This window comes from Narcine bancroftii, chromosome 6 (assembly GCF_036971445.1).
Source record: "Narcine bancroftii isolate sNarBan1 chromosome 6, sNarBan1.hap1, whole genome shotgun sequence".
Lineage (NCBI taxonomy): Eukaryota > Metazoa > Chordata > Chondrichthyes > Torpediniformes > Narcinidae > Narcine > Narcine bancroftii.
Window position 1 is genome coordinate 214,326,605 of NC_091474.1, and position 13,793 is coordinate 214,340,397.

Genomic DNA, 13,793 nt, shown 5'->3' on the forward strand with positions numbered 1-13,793 from the left:
TTCTCCTAAATTCCAATGAGTACAGGCCAAAAGCTGTCAAATTCTCATTAGAGGTACTCCCTGACTCGCGACCTATGTGACTTACATCCATATGACCGGATTTTTTTTAAATAAAGAAAAAATATAAAATTTACATGGATTATGATGTATTCAACCAACTATAACAGGGATACAGGGTATGTAAAAGTCAAAATGTGCATACATACCTTGATAGTCAGCATTCCGGGGTCCTTAGGCTGGGTGTGGCCAACTTTATTCCATTGAGTCTTCAGTTGGCACATGTACAGTGGGTTCGCGAGTTGGAGTTCAGTTTGAGCATGTGTAAGAGTTAAGGGTACGAATTCAATATCGTTAGGGCGCTTAAGTCTCTCACATGTGCCAACCAAACTTCAATACATGAACCCACGGCACATGCGCACAGGATTCAAAATGGCCACGACCAGCCTACGGAACCCAGGAGACCGACTAACAAGGCAAGCATGGACGAGAATGTGGAAAGATTGATCGACAAATTCAGGAAACTTTAAGTTGCTAACATAAAATCTATGATTTTTTTTAAAATTTGGATAAAAAGTTTGCTTTAATTTGAGTTTAGACATGTATTTTGTGTATCACCTTATATTGTAATAAACAGTGCCTCAAGCTAAGAGTGGAATACCAATCCTCATCTGAAAAATATATATTAAGATCACGTACCCAATCATTTTAAATCTTAGTCATTAGGGTTAATTTTAAATCCAATAGATCAATTTAAATACATGATATCTGTCCACTGGGAACAAATTGTAAATCAAAAAGTGTATCAAGAATATTTGAATCTTTAATTCGAAGAAAGCATTCTATTTAGATTGAACAAAATTCCTAAGTTGCAAATATCTAAAAAAAAGTCTATCAGAGAGCTTAAACTTAATTGACATTTGTTCAAAAGAAGCAAAGTTATTTTGAATAAGTAAATCTTTAAAATCAAGTTTATACCATTCCTTAAAGCTTTCATCTAATACTGAAGGTAGGAAAATTATCCTGTTTCTACATGGATGTTGATCCATTTTGTGGAAAGTGTAAATTTTTTGAAGCCTCACTGATTCATATGTTTTGGGAGTGACCTAAATTAGGAAGATATTGTCAGAATATTTTTTCATTCTTTGTCAAAGATTTTTAATGATTAAGTTAGATCCATGCCCTTTAACTGTCCTGTTTGCATTTCCGTGTGAACCGGATAAACTTTGATTGGCATCTCCAGAGCAGGTTTTAGCTTTAACCACGTCGATAGCCAGGCGAGCAGTTTTAATGAAATGGAAAGATGGACTCTCTCTGACTCAGGAGAGAGGAGCCCAAATGTCATGTTACAGCTACAGAAGACATTGGTGAGACTGCACTTGCAGAATTGTCTGCATCTCTGTCAGACTAGCTATTGAAGGTGCACCTTCAAAGTTGGAAAAAGTGCAGAAAAGATTCACAAGGATGTTGTTGGGACTGAATGGTTTTAGAGTTATAACATGATACGAATACATAGCACATAAAACAGTCCAGCACAGGAACAGGACCTTCAGCCCATGATCCGTTAGGCACATGATGTTAATTAAACTAATTGGAAATATCCTTTGAATTTATGCATCTGAAATTTTACATTTCTCATGGGAAAAATTTCTATCTACCCTATCTATGCCTTTCATAATTTCATATACAATGAAGACAGTGTTTACATCCGGTACCGCATGGATGGCAGTCTCTTCAATCTGAGGCGCCTGCAAGTTCACACCAAGACACAAGAGCAACTTGTCCGTGAACTACTCTTTGCAGACGATGCCGCTTTAGTTGCCCATTCAGAGCCAGCTCTTCAGCGCTTGACGTCCTGTTTTGCGGAAACTGCCAAAATGTTTGGCCTGGAAGTCAGCCAGAAGAAAACTGAGGTCCTCCATCAGCCAGCTCCCCACCCATGACCCCCACATCTCCATCGAGCACACTGAACTCAAAACGGTCAACCAGTTTACCTACCTCGGCTGCACCATTTCATCTGATGCAAGGGTCGACAAAGAGATAGACAACAGACTCGCCAAGGCAAATAGCGCCTTTGGAAGACTACACAAAAGAGTCTGGAAAAACAACCACCTGAAGAAACACACAAAGATCAGTGTGTACAGAGCCGTTGTCATACCCACGCTTCTGCTCGGCTCTGAATCATGGGTCCTCTACCAGCATCACCTACGGCTCCTAGGACGCTTCCATCAGCGCTGCCTCCGCTCCATCCTCAACATTCATTGGAATGACTTCATCACCAACATCGAAGTACTCGAGCTGGCAGAGTCCGCAAGCATTGAATCCATGCTGCTGAAGACCCAACTGCGCTGGGTGGGTCACGTCTCCAGAATGGAGGACCATCGCCTTCCCAAGTTCGTGTTGTATGGCGAGCTCTCCACTGGCCACCGAGACAGAGGTGCACCAAAGAAGAGGTACAAGGACTGCCTAAAGAAATCTCTTGGTGCCTGCCACATTGACCATCGCCAGTGGGCTGATATCACCTCCAACCGTGCATCTTGGTGCCTCACTTCGGCGGGCAGCAACCTCCTTTGAAAAAAGACCGCAGAGCCCACCACACTGACAAAAGACAAAGGAGGAAAACCCCAACACCCAACCCCAACCAACCAATTTTCCCTTGCAACCGCTGCAACCGTGCCTGCCTGTCCCGCATCGGACTTGTCAGTCACCAACAAGCCTGCAGCAGACGTAGACATACCCCTCCATAAATCTTCGTCCACGAAGCCAAGCCAAAGAAAGAAAAAAATACTTTGATCAGGAAGCCTCTCAGCCTCCGACACTCCAGAGAAAACAATCCAATCTTTCCCAGCCACTCTGTTCTAATACTGTTTAGTTGAGGGAACACATCCTGGTGAGCCTCTACTGCACTCTCTCCAAAACCTCCAGAACATTCCCACAATTGGGTGATCAGAACAGGCACAATACACCAATGTGGCCTAAAAATATTTTATATAGCTGCAATGTAAATTCCCAGCTTTATGCTCAATACCCTGACTGTTGAAAGCAAGAATTGTCAAGTTCAAGTTCAAATTTAATGTCATAACAATCCTACAAAACAGCTTATCTCTGGACCATAATATACACACAAACTGAGACACACAAGCACACTGTATATACAGTACATAGTGATCCAAAATAAATATACTGGGACTCCCCGACTTGCAACCGAATTTTTCAAAAAATGAGAAAAGTATATAATTTACGTGTTTTATGTTGTATATGACAAACTATAACAAGGATACAGTGCATATAAGAGCCAAAATGTGCGTACTTTCCTTGTTATTTGTCGTCCCGGGGTCCATCAGCTGGGCATGGCCATCTTAATTCCTGTACGCATGTACGGGTCTTCAGTTAGTGCATGTGCAGTGGGCTCACGTATTGGAGTTCAGTTGGCGCATCCGCGAAAGTTAGGGGTGCAAATTCAATATTGTCAGGGTGCTTTATCTCTTGCGCATGCATCAATCAAACTCCAATGTGCAAACCCACTGGACATGCGCCAATTGAAAACATGCGCATGCACACAGGAATCAAGATGGCCACACCCAGCCAACAGACCACAGGACCTCTGGACACCGACTACCAAGGTAAGCATGGACCAGAATGAATAAAAGATTTGGTTAAAAAGTTTGCTTTAAGACTTCAGTACTCCATGCAAATGGGTAAAATTCTAACTTGTGTCCATTTCGAGATAAGTCCAATCATTCGGTCCCAATTACAGTTGTAAGTCAAGGAGTACCTGTATATAAAAATAGTTTATGAGTTTCTATGGTCAATCTCACTTCCTGTGGGAGGAAGCTGTTTCCCAGCCTGGCAGTCCTGGCTTTAATGCTCCTGTACCTCTTCTTTCCCTCTTCCTTGAAGGTAGTGTCGCAAAGACACTGTGGCTGGATGGTCAAGATTCTCAATTATTCACTTTTTAAGCAGCGCTCCATGTAGATAATGTTGATAGAGGGAAAGGAGACCCCAGTGATCATTTCTGTAGTTTTAATCACCATCTGTACTGACCTCCAATCTGATGCTATGCAGCTACCATACCACCCTATAATTCAGCCAGCCATGACACTCGATTGTGCACCTGTAGAACATTGTTCAGATGGTGGCCAGCAGCCTTCCCCTTTTCATCCTCCTGAGGAATGAAGATGCTGCTACACCCTCCTGACTAATGGGGAGGTGTTGTGGGTCTAGGGTAGGTCATCTTTTAAATGGATGCCAAGGAACTTTGTGATCCCTACTGTCTCTGCGACTAAGCTATTGATGGGTAGTGGGGAGTTGTCCTTCATCCCCCTGAAGTTATCAATCATCTTGGTTTTGTCAACATTGAGATAGGTTGTGGCTCTTCCTCCACTGTACAAACATTTCAACCTACTCTACAAGCCATTTCATCATTGTTGCTGATGAGGCCATCTACTTTGAGTCATCTACAAATTTGATGATTCTGTTGGAGTTGAACCTGGCAATACAGTCATGAGTTAGGGGTGTGTGTTTGTGTCTTGTTTACCACCCTATTGACTTGTGTTGCCACTTTCAGTGGCTAGGCTGTACCTTTTTTTCCCCAGTGATAGGACGCTGGGGGGGTGAATTTAGAGAGGCGTATGAAATTATGAGGGGCATAGATAGGGTGAATGGTCACAGTTCCCCGGGGGAGATGGAGTCTAAAACTTCAGTGCATCGATGTGATGTGAGTGGAAAGATTTAAAGGAGACCTGAGGGGCAAGGCTTGTATCCATTTACTGTACACCTATTGAATTTTGATTGTTTAAAAAGATAAAAACCAGAATAGTGGGACATGACATTAAAGTTTATAGAATTGAAGATAAAAATTAATGAGCAGCAGAAGTAGACCATTCAATTCTCATGCCAGTTCTGTAATACAATAAAGGACAAAAAGACCATCACTGATCTGAATGCTCCAAGCAACAGTTAACAATTTTATTTATGCTCATATCAGTTGTTGTCATCTTAACCACATCAAATATACCACGTTTTGTCAGACAATTACCCTAAATTACCACGGGATGGCAGCGTATTCCAACTTAATTCTTTCTTTGGCTTGCTTCGCGGATGAAGATTTATGGAGGGGGTAAATGTCCACGTCAGCTGCAGGCTCGTTGGTGGCTGACAAGTCCGAGGCGGGACAGGCAGACACGGTTGCAGCGGTTGCAGGGGAAAATTGGTGGGTTGGGGTTGGGTGTTGGGTTTTTCCTCCTTTGCCTTTATTACTTTATTCTTCTCCTTCTTTGGCTTGGCTTCGCGGACGAAGATTTATGGAGGGGGTAAAAAGTCCACATCAGCTGCAGGCTCGTTTGTGGCTGACAAGTCCGATGCGGGACAGGCAGACACGATTGCAGCGGTTGCAAGGGAAAATTGGTTGGTTGGGGTTGGGTGTTGGGTTTTTCCTCCTTTGCCTTTTGTCAGTGAGGTGGGCTCTGCGGTCTTCTTCAAAGGAGGTTGCTGCCCGCCAAACTGTGAGGCGCCAAGATGCACAGTTTGAGGCGTTATCAGCCCACTGGCGGTGGTCAATGTGGCAGGCACCAAGAGATTTCTTTAGGCAGTCCTTGTACCTTTTCTTTGGTGCACCTCTGTCACGGTGGCCAGTGGAGAGCTCGCCATATAACACGATCTTGGGAAGGCGATGGTCCTCCATTCTGGAGACGTGACCCATCCAGCGCAGCTGGATCTTCAGCAGCGTGGACTCGATGCTGTCGACCTCTGCCATCTCGAGTACTTCGACGTTAGGGGTGTAAGCGCTCCAATGGATGTTGAGGATGGAGCGGAGACAATTATTACAGAACAGCTAAATGTGGTTCATGGGACTCATTTGCTGTTTGAAAAAAAATCTATTTATTTAAATTATCCTAGAGATATTTCATGTTGAAGCAGAATGACTTTGGGAATTTTTAAATCTAACTCCATCATTCTAAGCATTGCACTCTTTCAAGGAGCAGTTTCTCACTCTGGACTCTGTCTTGCCCTCCACTCTCTCTGCACTAATATCAAACTCACCATCAAACCTGCAGACAAGGATGGCACTGTTGGGGACTGGCACACTGACCTCTATCTGGCCGAAGACAGACAACAACTCTCAGACACCTCCTCTTACATATCTAACAAATAGGACCCCACAAAAACTCATCAAAATACTGTCTCACACTCATCATTTCTGGTCATCTGCCTCACATGGCCTCCAACCTCCTTGCTTCCCAACCCCACACTGTCCGATTCTACTTCCTACAAACCCACAAATCCACAAACCCAATTGTACTGGCAGACCCATTGTTTCCATGCTCCTGCCCCAACCAAACTGTAATCCGCTTACCTCAACTCCATTTGACCCTCAATCCAGTCCCTCCCCACCTACATGGGGCACAGTTCACATGCCCTCCATCACTTCAACAACTTTCATTTCCCTGAACTTGACAGCATTATCTTTACCATGATTATCCAATCATTATACACCTCCATTACCCACACTGAAGGTCTCCTTTCGTTTCTTTCTCAACAATAGACCCAAAGAGTCCCCTTCCACCACCACCCTACTCCATCTGGCAGAACCTGTCCTCATCCTCAATAACTTCTTTGACATCCCATTTTCTCCAAGTCAAAGGGATAGCCATGGGCACCTGCATGGACACCAGCTATGCCTGCCTTTTTGTTGGCTACATAGAGCAGTCCAATTTACCAGCCTTCTGTACACAGACAAGGTCCCTCAACTCTTCCTCTGCTACATTGCCAACTACTTTTATGCTTCCTCATGTACCCATGATGAGCTTGTTAACTTTATCTTCTTTGCTGGCAACTTCCAACCTGACCTCAAATTCACTTGGTCCATCTCTAGCCGCACTGTCTCAATCTCTCTGTTTCCACCTTGGGAGACAAACTCTTAACGGACATCTACAATCCATCAACTCCCACAACTACCTCAACTACAACTCTTCACACCCTGACCCCTGTAAGGATTCAATTATTTTCTCTCAATACCTCCGTTTCTGTTGCATCTGGTCCCAGGATGAGGACTTCCATGGCAGATCATCAGAGATATCCTCCTTCAAACAAATGTCTACCACCATTAACTCAGTCTTCACTTACCCTCACTCCACTGCACTCACATTTGCTCTGGCATCCTCTGCTACCAAGAGGCAAAAATGATAGGATTCCTTTGTCCTCATCTACCACCACACTAGCCTCTGCATCTAACATATCATCCTCTGACACTTCCTCCACCTATTATGTGATCCCACCACTAGACACATCTTCTCCTCTCCTCTCCTCTCCGCCTTCCTCAAGTATCTGCTTCGGAGAAGTCACGTGATGGAGTAGTGGCCAGTAGGAGAATACCATCCCTCTCCAGAAAAGAAGAAATAAAGTGAAGAAAATACAAAGTTCAAGAAATACAAAACATAATAAATAAAAGATAAAGTTGTGGAGAGAAAAAATAAAATGGCACCCAAAAAAGAAAAAGTAAAAACAACAGGAAAAAAAAGAAGAAGAAAAGACGCCGGAAGAGAAAGGAGAAGGCCTTACCTGGATAAAGAAACAGGGAGCCATCATGGAGAAAAGAGCCCGCTCCGCAAGGTCAGTGACGACCCCGCAGAGTCACGACTTCCCGACCGCTGGACTGCAAAAATGGCTCTCTGAGCCAAACAAAAGCTGCAACTACATATGCGCGAGGAGTCACACATGCGCAGTGTGCTCACTAAGGAAAAAGGGAACACCGACGGGAGGGGGGCCCAGCAGAGGAGCGAGCAAACACAGCGTGACCAGCTGAGGGATGCCCGACACCAGGGCTCTCAGCTGGAAGAAGAGGAAAGAGACAGAAAAGGGAGTGATAGGAAAGAAGAACGGCATCAGGAGGCCCAACAGATAACTAGCCCAGAAGAAGAGGACCAACAGCAAAAATCCAAGAAAGAAGCCCAGCAAAGTGAGACAAGCAACTCAACAAGAAAGTCAGAAGAGACACAGATACAAGGAAGAGAAGTAGAAGACACAAACACAGGTACAGACGCAGAAGAAGAGAAGAATACCAAGCTCTGCACAGAGAAATAGAAAGTAATTTAGATGGACAGTATATAGATTTTTAAAAATTCAAGAACAAATGAGAGCATTAAAAGAATGATTAGAATTTAGTGAAATGAAAAGAAAAATGAAAAGTACAGAAGAAAAAGTGAGTAGAATAGAGCTGGTCATGACAGAAATAGGGAAAGGGTTAGAAAATGTGGAAGAATGAGAAACAGCTGTAGAAATGGAAGTGAATGACTTAAGAAGAAAATTGGAAGAAAGTGACAAAAAAGTTAAAGTGACTCAAGAGTTGTTAGCTCAGAAGATTGATATAATGGAAAACTATAGTATGCGAAAGAACATAAAGATAGTGGGCCTAAAGGAAGATGAAGAAGGCACAAATATGAAAGAATTTATAAAAGAATGGATCCCAAAGGTCCTGGGAATGACAGAAATACAGGAAGGAATGGAAATGTAAAGGGCACACAGAACACTAGCTCCGAAACCACAGACACAGCAAAAACCAAGATCCATTTTAGTAAAATATCTGAGATACACGACAAGAGAAAATATACTGGAAAGGGCAAGGAATAAAATTAGAGAAGACAAAAAAACCATTGGAATACAAGGGTCAAAAAATATTTTTTTACCCAGACATAAGTTTTGAACTCTTAAGGAAGAGGAAGGAGTTTAATACAGCAAAATTGATCCTATGGAAAAAAGGTTATAAATTTATGTTAAGATATCCAGCTGTGCTTAAAATATTTATCCCGGGGAAGCAAAATAGACAGTTCTTGGATCCGGAGGAAGCATAAGAATTTGCAGAACGCCTGCAGGACAGAACCAGAGATGAAGAGATGTAACAAAAATTAAGAATGATGCTAAAATACATATAAAGATGTAAAAATAATGTATAAGTAAGAACTAAAGAAGGGAAAGAAAAGGGAAGAAAGGAAGTAAGGGGGTAAAAAAGAGGGTGAGCTTTGTTATATGTGAAGATAAAAGTATTTTCTGGAGCGGGTTGGGTGGGAGAGGATAACAGTCACTGCAAAATCAGTTGATGCTTGCGAGCGGGATCGCAATACAAATGGAGAGGGGAGTTGTGGTTACCCGGCAAAGGACAAGGGACAACTCAGAGAGGGCGTGGACATTTGGGGTTAAGGGAATTTTTGATGTGGGAGTTGTTGAAGTATTTTATGTTTTAAAACTGTTGACATACATTGAGTTCAAAAAGGGAAAACTGAGAGATGAAAATGGGGAAAAGGGTGGTGGTGAGGAAGCGGAAATGAGGTGTAAACAGAATATGAGATGGCCATGTTGAACAATATGACTATAAATATTAATGGAATACATAACCAAATTAAACAAAAAAGGCTATTAAATTTCCTGAAAAAAGAAAAAAAATAGACATAGCATTTGTGCAGGAAATGAATCTAACTGAAGTGGGACATAATAAATTAAGGAGAGACTGGGTAGGACACGTAGCGGCAGCATCATGTAATTCAAAAGCCAGAGGTGTAGATATATTAATAAATAAAAATGTACCAATCGAAATAGACGAGGAAATAATAGATCCACCAGGGAGATATGTAATGATAAGGTGTCAGATGTATTCAGAATTCTGGAATTTGATCAATATATATGCACCTAATGAAGAGGATCGAAAGTTTATGCAAGATATTTTTTTGAAGATTGTAAATATGCAGGGGAATATATTGATAGGAGTGAATTTTAACCTTAATTTGGATCCAATGTTGGATAAAACTGGAGAAAAGACTAGCAAAAAGAATAAAGTGGCCAAATTTATGGTTAAATTAATGCTGGAAATGAAACGTATGGATATATGGAGGAGCAGCACCCAAGGGAGAAGGAATACTCATATTATTTGAGTAGGCATAAACATACTCAAGGATTGATATGTTTTTGTTGTCGGTCCATATTCAAGGGAGAGTTAGGAAAACTGAATATAAAGCTAGATTGCTATCTGATCACTCACCCCTGTTATTAGCAACAGAACTGGAGGACATCCCACCAAGAACATATAGATGGAGGTTAAACTCCATGCTACTTAAAAGACAGAAATTTAGAGAATTTATTGAATGCCAAATTAAAATGTACTTTGAAATAAATATGGAATCAGTGAAAGACTAATTTATATTATGGGATGCAATGAAAGCCTTCATCAGAGGGCAGATAATAAGTTATGTAACTAAGATGAAAAAGGACTACAATCGGGAAATAGAACAGTTGGAAAGGGAGATAGTAAGTACAGAAAAGAAACTAGCAACAAAGGACGATATAACAAAAAGATGAGAATTGGCGGACAAAAAAAAATGAAACATTACAAACGTATAAGGTGGAGAAGAACATAATGAAAATAAAGCAAAAGTATCATGAGCTAGGAGAAAAAACACACAAAATATTAGCCTGGCAACTTAAAACAGAACAAGCTAAAAGAATTGTATTGGCATCAAGAAAAAAGGACAAACAAATTACATATAATCCAGTGGAGATTAATGAGAAATTTAAGGAATTTTATGAACAATTATACCAAACTGAGAATGAGGGGAAAGATGATAAAATAGAAGAGTTTTTAAGCTAAAATTGAACTGCCAAAATTGCAAGAAGAAGAGCAAAACAAACTGATAAAATCATTTCAAATAGAGGAAGTACAGGATATATTAAAAAAGTTGCTGAACAATAAAACACCTGGAGAGGATGGATTTCCAAAAGAATTCTATAAAACATTTAAAGAGTTATTAATTCCTCCTCTCCTGGAAGTAATGAACCAGATAGAAGAAACACAAAACTTGCCAGATTCATGTAAGACAGCAATAATTACAGTAATAACAAAGACAGGGAAGGATACACTAACACCAGCATCACATAGACCAATATCTCTACTTAATTCAGATTATAAGATAATAGCAAAATTATTACCAAACAGATTGGCCGACTGTGTACGAAAAATAGATCAAACTGGATTTATCAAGAAAAGACGAACAGCGGATAATGTCTGTAAATTTATTAATTTAATTCATGCAGTTCAAGGAAATAAGATGCCAACAGTGGCTGTTGCTTTAGACGCAGAAAAAGCCTTTGACAGGGTAGAATGGAATTATTTATTCAAAATATTACAGAGGTTCAATCTACCAGAAAAATATATTAATTGGATTAAAGCATTACATAATGGACCATTGGCGAAGGTGAAAGTAAATGGATATGTATCGAACCAATTTAAATTAAGTAGGTCAACTAGGCAGGGATGTCCACTATCTCCCTCACTGCTCGCTTTAGCAATAGAACCATTGGCAGAACTGATAAGAACAGAAAATAAAATAAAAGGGATAAAAATAAAGGAGAAGGAGTATAAAATCAGTTTATTTGCAGATGACATCATAGTATACTTAACAGAACCAGAAATATAAATAAAAGAACTACATAAGAAATTGAAGGAATATGGAGAAATATTGGGGTACAAGATCAGCACAAATAAAAGTGAAGCGATGCCAATGAGTAATGCGGATTATACAGAATTTAAAAAAGAATCACCATTTAAATGGCAAACACAAGCAATCCAATACCTAGGTATTAGATTAGATAATAATTTAAGCTACCTGTACAAATTAAATTATCAGCTATTAATAAAGAAATTGCAGGAAGACTTAGAACATTGGAAAGAATTACCACTAACGTTGATAGGGAGGGTAAATTGCATTAAAATGAATGTCTTCCCAAGAATACAATACTTATTTCAATTGTTACCAATTCCCTTAACAGAGAAATTCTTTAATGAATTAAAAATAATAATAAGGAAATTTTTATGGAAAGGGGGGAAACCCAGGATAGCGTTAGATAATTTAACAGAGAGGTACAACCAAGGTGGTTTGCAGTTACCAAACTTTAAAAATTATTATAGAGCAGCACAATTAAGGTATTTATCAGATTTTTATCAGACAAGGGAAAAACCAGATTGGACTAAGATAGAGCTAGATAAAATAGGGGAGAAAGTACCAGAACATATACTTTATAAGTGGGATGAAAAGCTGGTGCAATACAAAAACTCACCAGTACTGCCTCATTTACTCAATATATGGAAGAAGATTCACTTAGAAAGGAAAAAAAACAAATTATCAACTACCAAAATTATTATTGATGCAAAATCCACTAATCCCTTTTACAATAGATAACCTTTCCTTTAGAGAATGGGAGAGAAAAGGAATTAAAAGAAATGAAAATTGTTTTTTTGGAAAATAATTTATTAATATTTGAACAAATGAAGTATAAATATGGAATAACTCATGGTACAATGTTTGCATACCATCAACTGAAAGCCTACTTAAAGGATAAATTCGGAAATAGACTGAGATTACCAGAAGGAAGCAGCTTTGAATATGTGATTACAGAAACAATGATAATAAAAAGGTTTATAATGAACATGTACATCAAGCTGCCTGAGAAGGAAATGATGAAATAAGCTATAAACCCAAACAAACATGGGAAAAAGATTTAAACATAAAGATAAAAAAAATGAAACATGAGAAAAGTTATGCTCTAAGAATAACTTTTAAGAATATAATAAACACAAGGTTATGTATGATACAGTATAATTGGTTACACAGGTTATATATCATGCCCCAAAAGTTAAAAAAATGGGATCCAACATTATGAGATGGATGTTTTCACTGTAAGAAGGAAATGGGAACAACAGTACATGCAATTTGGGCATGTGAGAAAGTAAAAAAGTTTTGGGAACATCTAAATCAGGTATTAAATAAATTCACAAAAAGCAACATACCAAAAAAATCCAGAGATCTTTCTTCTAAGTAATATAAGAAGTGAAGAATTAGGCCTCAAACTGGATGAAGCACAAAAAAGATTTATTATGATAGCCTTAGCTGTAGCAAAAAGATATATAATGTCAACTTGGAAATCAGAAGAGAGCCTGAGAGTACAGCAATGGTGCATGGAAATGAATAAAGGTATTCCATTGGAAAAAAATGACATATAATTTAAAAAATAAAGTCACATTATTTGAACAAATTTGGGAACCGTACATGGAACATAACAGAGAGGGCTTACCTTGGACCTCCACCCCCTAAAATGATAAAATGATAAGAAGACAAAATGACTTGATCCAGTGTGTAAAAGTAGATGACACAATTTTCATGTTTATTTTCATTGTTTGATGACATTGTTTAATGGTTTTATTGTATTGTATATGTTGAACGTTTAATGGGTTTGGAGGGTGGTGGGAAGGTAGGGGGAAAAAAAGAGGAGAAAATGCCACTGTGCATATTTAAGAGGGAAATGTTTGGATGTATTTTGATTGATATGGTTCACAGTGTGAAAAAAAAATTAAAATGTATCTGCCTCGATGTTGTGGGGAGTGGGTGAACACAGTAACCTGGAATTGAACAAAGTGATGGTGGGGATGGACCTGTGTCTGGATTGGGGAAGACTGTAAATATGAGCAAAAAAACAAACCACCCTCTGGGTAAAGGCATTCTTCTTCATCTCTGTTCTAAAAGGAAGTTTTTGTATTCCGAGCTTGAGCTCTGTGGATCCAAACTCCCTCACCACAGGAAACATCCTCTCCACAACCACTCTCTCCAGGCCTCTGATACTTGCATAATCTGATACTCTGATACCCACAATCTAGGGAAAAGCTATTGGCCTATCTCTTACTGCTGTTCATACTCTCTTCAATGATCACTAATAAACTCTTCCTTCAGTTATTTTCTTCTCCTATTATGCCCAAT